The following is a 7,436-nucleotide window of genomic DNA, read 5'->3' as shown; positions in this document are numbered from 1 at the left end:
ATTGTTTTTTCAGTCGTGGGAGTTGTTGAAGTGGTTCAGACATATAGCAAGGATGTAACAAAATAGGATGAGTTGGAGGGCGTATAAATCTCTAGTGGATACTGTTTTACAGTAAACTTTTTAAGTAGAAAAGAGTACTCTAGAATATCGATAAAAAGTACAGTATAGTAAATACATAAACCAGGAACATAGTTGTTTCATATCATTATCAAGTATTATGTACTTTACATAATTTTATGTGCCATACTTTTACACTATTGGTAGTGCAGTAGGTTTGTTTACACCACCGTCGTATATGCTGTCCTTCGTTGACCGAAACATCATTATGCGGTGCATGGCTGTATTGTCAGTGGTGCTAAGAATGGAAAGATTGCAAGCTTGTTCAGCATTTTGCACTATGAATATGTGTACAACACTCTCGAGTACATGAGATGAAGCATTTTGTCCAACATAGTGCAGGAATGCGTTACTGATACTTTGGTCTGAAAGACAGTCTGTGGAAGACATCAGCAGGAGAGTAAAGAATTTAGTCCATGAGGTATCGTGGAGCACAGTGTCAGGGAAGAAATTATGTAGGTCATTTCTGGAAAGAAGAGAGAGGTAACCAGGTTAGTGTCATCTGTTACAGGTCAGGGCCATTTGGATGGGGGACCGGAGGTGGGCTGTCCTGAGATGTGTGGACTTCCCAAAAATCGACAGACTGTAGAGGGGGAAGCCGGAATCATGGTCAAAGTCATGCGGAGGTCAGATGTATCAAAGGGGCCAGTTAGAGCCTTGGTACCAGAGATGGGCAACAAGATGTTACCCGAAAAAGGTACATGGATCGTTGAGAGGTCCAAAGAAGGGCCTGGAGACATGACTAGGTCTTGGGAGAAAGCTGCTGGGGAAGGAAGGAATGAAGGAAGGGGTCCAAGAGGAGGGATTTCGTGCTCAAGTCCATAAAGTTTACCCTTCCCTCCCCTTCCCCTCAAAAATAAAGTGTGTGGAGGGATAGCTTCTAGGAGAAATGAAAGGGATCACATATCCCCCTCGATGCCCAAGAGAACCTTCAGTGTGGCCAGTAGTGCAGATGCATGGAACCAGGAATCCTGGCTAACAACCTCACATCCACCAAGCCACCTCGGCAGACAAATAAGAGGGCAGTAGGAAGCCCGTTGCAAAGCATATTATTATTATTATTATAAAAAAGAAGCGCTAAGCCACAAGGGCTATACAGTGGTTGCAAAGCATAATCCCCTTCTGCTGCCACCTCCTGGAACTGACAGGCAGCCTCCAGAGATACATCACCTTAAGGACACCTAAAGCTGCCCTCGATAACACCAGACGACAAATCAGCACATCCCTAGATAATCCATATTCCATGGTAAACTCCACTGAGAGCCTTAACAGAATAGGACAGACAAAGATACTCTTCAACCCAAGAGCTATAATTTCAGAGGGGAGATCCCCAAAGGCTGAATATAGAAAAGAAATGAGAGGGATGGGGAAAGCAGGTAGGATGGAAAAGGTGGAAGGGAAGTGAGCATTGAGGGCATTAATGTTTGGCTGAGGAAGATGAAAGGGTCATGTTTCTCAGATCAAGAGCCTCTTTACTACAGCAAGGAACTCTCCTTCAACTGAAGAGGGATGGAGTATAAAAATATTGGCAGCTACCAGAACTGGAGAAAACAGAAGGTAATGGAGTCCTGGACTGAAATATAAATGGGGACAGAAGAGGTAGTGGAAGTACGTTGGGGGTAGATGGTTTCTCGCAACTGCTACAAATATAGGGGGGAAGGGGGAAAGAACAAGAGGTAGGGAAAGTTAAATACAGAGGAACAATAGGTTGGTTGGGAGTTGTGGACCACTGAGATTTCATGGGTGGAGAAATGTATGAAAGGGAAGATGATGAAGTAGGAAGTATGGGAGAAGGGGTGAAAAAAAAAGGGGTAGGAAATAAGTGTTAGACACAAAGGTGGGAGAGAGTACAACAGGGACCTGAGGGCACAAAACTGCTCGGGAGTATGAGTCAGTTAGTTCACAGCCTTAACATATGAGAGGCACTCCTTTGCCTTGAGACAACTGACTCCAGAGTCCAATAAGTAAACTGAGCAATGGGGCAGAATATGCAGCACAAGCTACTCCATAGTTAAGGCAAGGAGGGTTGGACACAGGATGTATTATCAGCTGCACTGCAGGCTGGGAATTCTGCCGGTGATCTACAATATTTGCTGGGTGGGCAAAGTGACAGCATTGTTTGCACTGAGGCACAGGAAGCAGTTCCCACACTTGTAAGCACTGTCCTGCTATATTAAGTGATGTTGGGAACTCCAGGTAGTTGGCCAGTTTGGCAATGCTGTGGTTAATGGCTCTGAACCTCAGGCAGAGAGGAGGGGTAGACGTGACTTTCCACTCATGTGACTGGGAAGTTCAGGAGCTAAAGTTGCTCATGAATATCTGGGTTACAGTGCATAAATTCCTGTTGGGCGATAGTGGGGAATATGACAGTATGGCAGCTAGAACTGAGAAAGATATGCCTGTATTGTGAGGCATTTTATCAACAGACCAGAGGAGGTAAAGAACAATTGTCAACTTGTTCAGCCTCCTTCACAGCAATAGTGCACATTCCATTTTTGGGGCATGCCTCAAGAGTGCTTTTGTTAATACCATGGGCAATGGGGTAATTAGTAGATGTATGTCACCCCTTGCAACCAAAAGCAGCCTCCAGGAATACTTCCATCATCCAAGAACCCTCAAGGCAGCTCTCTGGGGCCCCAGAGGAAGGCTCCATTCCCACAGTGAACAGCACCACCACTAGGGTCCTCAATAGAATGGGATTGATACTAACCCCTTTTCCCTCTGCCTAAGAGCTGAAATTCACGAAGGAAATATCCTCAAATAAGGAGGCCAAATAAAGAGAGGAGAGGGGTGGGGATATTTAAATTTGATCTGTGGAAGGAGATAAGGTCTAAATCCTTGGATCAAGAGCTCCTTCCCCATGCCTAGGGATCCCCTTGAAGGGGTGCCTCAGCGATGATTCCTCGGGTTCAAAATACTGTACTCGCATCCCACTGAAATTATTACATCAAAGAAAGCGCTAAACTGACAAGGGTCATGCAGCGCTGTGGGGAAGAAAATAGTGCCAGGGCTATAAACAGCTAGGTGGAGAGGGGAGAAAAGGGCTGGAAGGGACACTAAGGCTATGTGTCAAAGTTCGTATAGTAAAGCAGTTGCTGACAAAAAGTCAGAAAGTGATTGTAAGTCAAAGGCAGGGCTGTCTGCAAGAAGGGAAGATAAGGTAAGAGCAGTAGGGCAGCGGTGTCGTTGGAGGTAAATCCTGTGAACTCGCTGGTAAACAGGGTAATCCACAAGAAAATGAACGGAAATAGGGACCTGACAAACCTCACAGAGGAGAAAAGGGTGTCATTCCATGAGATACCCATGGGTAAGGCGGGTACGACCGATGCGGAGATGGGAGAGCACAGTCTCCTAAGTACGGCAACGATGGTAAGAAGATGGCCACAAACCTAAAAGCGGTTTAATAGAGTGCAATTTGTCATGGTGCATGTCTGACCACTGTTGTTGCCACAGCACATAGCTCGAAACGGAATGAATAACAGCTGAACGAATTTTGGGCTCTTGTAACCAGACACATTCTGATATACCTTTGAAGAGTTTCAAGAATTTCACTACTCTCATCTGGTGCTAGTCTGGGCAACCAGGCTGTTGCTGCTGGAGACCTGCTGCCCTACATATTCACCACAGCCTGGTTGATCTGGCACCTGGTGAAGATACTTGTCCAGTTTCCTCTTGAAGGATTCTGCACTTGTTCCAGCCGTGTTTCTGATATCTTCTTGTAAGATGTTGAATAGTCTGGGACCCTGGATGTTGATACAGTGTTCTCTTATTGTCCCACCACACTCCTGATACTCACGGGGTTTATTTTACACTTCCTCCCATCTCTCTCACTCCAGTGTATGTTATGGCAGTGCGCAGATTTGGGACCAGGTCCTCGAGTACTTTCCAGGTGTATATTATCATGCATCTCTCTCTCCTCCATTCCAGCAAGTACATGTTCAAGACGAAGGCATTCCCAGTAATTTAGGTGCTTTACTGGCTCAGTGTGAGCTGTAAAAAAATCTCTATTTGTTCCAGCTCTGATATTTCTCCTGCTTTGAACGAGGCCGTCAGCACTGAGCAATGTTCTAAATGAGGGAGCACTTAGTGATTCAAAGTGTCACTATCAGCATTATTTCCCTCGTTTTGAAAGTTCTCAATACTCGCCCTGTCATCTTCCTGGCTGTCATGATCTGTGTCTTGTTATGGTCCTTAAAAGAAAGGTCAGTTGGCAATTATTCTCAGGTCTTTTACATGTTCCTTTCGTTCTATTTGGTGACCCTCTTGGGAGAGCAACACCTGGAGCTCTCCCTATTACCCAAGGCCATGAATATTCCACTGTAAATATGTCTTTATTCACAGACAGGTATGCCAACAATAAGAAGTGATAAAACCATACCACGGGCGGGATTGAACCCGCGGTCAGAGTCTCAAAACTCCAGACCGTCGTGTTAGCCACTTGACCAGTGGCTAACGATTTCATGAGTCAAGAAGTGATAAAATTTATGGGCTAGTAGGGTCAGTAAAGTCAATGTGTGGAGGCAACGGAAAGCATGTAAGCAAGGAGGAATCTGAATGATGTGAAGGAAAAAGATTGCTGCGAGGACTGTGAAAAATAAGAAAAGGTATAAGGAGGCGCGCCGGTGTCCATCGAGGGTTTCATCTCCGCAATATAGTTGTAGATAGCGTCAAGTGTCTCGGCTGACAAGGAAGATGCTGATACCATGACTTCAGACAGGTGAGGTAGAGCAAGTAGAGATCGAGGAGACTATGGAGGGAACCAAAGAGGTCTGAGAGGGAAGGGAAGTATGAACCTGGAGATGCACTGGCAGTGACAGTAGAATCCTGCAGTGGAACTGGAGAGGAAGAAGGCTGGAAGGTGACTGGGGGAAGAAGTCGGGGAAGGGGGGCAAAACAGGAGAAGAGGGGACCACACGAGGGGCGGGGTGAACCTCCACCTTCGTGTGAGAGTTAGAAAGGAGGTGAGAACTAGGCACTGAGGCCGAAAAGGCAAACTGCTGGGGAATTGTAAGCACCGGAGGAATACGAAGAGATTTGGGTTTATGAGACGGGTTCAACTTCACAGGTGATAGGCAAGAAGATGCAGGCATGCAAGGCCTTGCAGACTGAGAAACTAGCAGGTGAGAAGAAGTAGAGGCAGGAATAGGTAAGGAGGTGGGGGGTTCAGAGGGTAAAACTGCAAAAGAATTAGAGACGGGGTTGACCCAGGAAGACACTACACCGGAGCTGGTAGGCGGGGACAACCACCGAGGTTGGAGGTTTCCTAGCTACTCAAGGATAAGGAACACGAGGAAGATTCCCCTGAAGGCTGAGCCGAGACACAGCCATAGCATAAGGAAGGCCTTCTCTCTCCTTAAGACAACAGATTTCTCATTCAGAAAGATAGGCCTGACATTGGCGGGAAAAAGAAGGATGAGGTTCGTTGCAATCGAGACAAGTTGGGGGGAAGACTGCAAGACATATCAGCATGATCCGAGGCACAGCAGATCGTGCACTCAGCTGCAGATCTGCAGTATTTAGCAGTGTCCAAAGCGTCAACAATTTTGACACTGTTGCAGAGTAGGGGCAACTTTGTGGACCTCTAGGCGATGGCCCACGATATAAACGGAGGATGGAAGTTCATGGCAGTCAAAGGGTAAGCGGGCGATGTTACTGGGAAAGCACCTCTGCTCGCGAGTGGGCAGGACATATGTATCCACTTTAAGAATAGGAAGGTCCTGAAGGGTTAATTGCTCCAAAATAGCATCGCAAGACAGAAAATCACACTGTACAATGGTACATGGTAAAACCACCGTACCACTGCAAGAATTGAGAGTAGCGTGCTTGTGAACTGTGATAGGAATATTATCAATGGAAGTAAGATGGAAAAGATCACGAGCTTGTTCTGCATTCTGAACTGTAACGATGCGTACACCACTTCAAAGAGTACGAAAGGATATATTTTGGCTGTGTTGTAAAAGAGCTTTACTAATACTAATATAAGATAAATCAGTTGGAGGGAAAAGAATTTAGTCCACTGCATACTTGTAAACATGGTGCATAAAGGAAGTGGGTATCGTGTAGGTCGTTTCTGGGTGGAATGAGCAGACATCGAAGAAACATCATCAGCAAATGGTCTAGAACATTAAGGCATAGTTCCACTGGCGGCTCGACCTGAGGTAGGCGAGCGATCTGAAAACCATCGCACCACATTTGGGGAAGCCAGACGCATAATTAAAGGCATGCAAGAGGCACTAGAAGAAATGGATGGATCCCCAGCACCTGAAGCAGGTGACGAGGCATCACCAGCAGAAGGTACAGGGGTATGAGAAAAGTCTGGAGAATGGTCTAATAACAAAGCTGGGTCAGAACAGGATGTGGTAACAAGAGGGAGGACAAGGACGACGACAATAATTTTATTATTTTAAAGAAAAAAGAAAAAAAGGCAGTGGAGGGACAGTCACTAGAAGGCATGAAAGGGCCGTAAGCTGCTCCTCTCATCCGAGAGGACCTAGAGACCATGAGCAGTGCAGATGCAGCATGGAACTCGTGCCATACTCTACCCTTCACACTAGTAAACCAGCACTCTGGAATAGCAACCTCATATCTATGAAGCCACCTCGGCAGACAAAAGAGAGGGTGGTCAGAAACCCGCCACAAAGCATACCTCCTTCGACTGCCACCTCCCAGAACTGACAGGCAGCCTCTGGAGATGCACCCATCACCTGCAGGTCACCCTGCCCACCTCTCGGAAATCCGGGAAGGGAGCAGGGTGCCTCCAGACAATCCAGATTCCATGGCAAACTACACCATAAGCGAAGAACCTCACGGAGCGGGATGAACCCCAGCACACTTTCCCCTACCTAGAAATTGTAATGTCAGAGGAGAGGACCTCAGAGGTTACAAACAGGATGGGGAAAAGGGAGAGGGTGGAAAGGAAAAAAAAACATAATGGGATAGGGAAGGGAGGATTGGGAGGTAATTAGGTTTGGTCTGAGGAAGGAGACCAAAGGGTCTAATTCCTTAGACCAAGATCCTCTTTGCCACATCAAAGAACCCTCCCTTGAAGAAACATCCTACTGAAAAAGAAGGGAAGGAGTAGAATGAAAGAGAAGGTGAGAAGAATGAAAGAGAAGGTGAGAAGAAGAGTGAAAGAGGTGAGGAGAAGAATGAAAGAGAAGGTGAGGAGAAGAATGAAAGAGAAGGTGAGGAGAATAATGAAAGAAGGTAAGGAGAAGAATGAGAGAAGGTGAGGAGAAGAATGAGAGAAGGTGAGGAGAAGAATGAGAGAAGGTGAGGAGAAGAATGAAAGAGAAGGTGAGGAGAAGAATGAAAGAGAA

Source organism: Cherax quadricarinatus, chromosome 13, assembly GCF_038502225.1.
Source record: "Cherax quadricarinatus isolate ZL_2023a chromosome 13, ASM3850222v1, whole genome shotgun sequence".
In the NCBI taxonomy this organism is placed as follows: Eukaryota; Metazoa; Arthropoda; class Malacostraca; order Decapoda; family Parastacidae; genus Cherax; species Cherax quadricarinatus.
The sequence above is the reverse complement of the archived record's forward strand: the minus strand, read 5'-3'. Positions refer to the sequence as shown.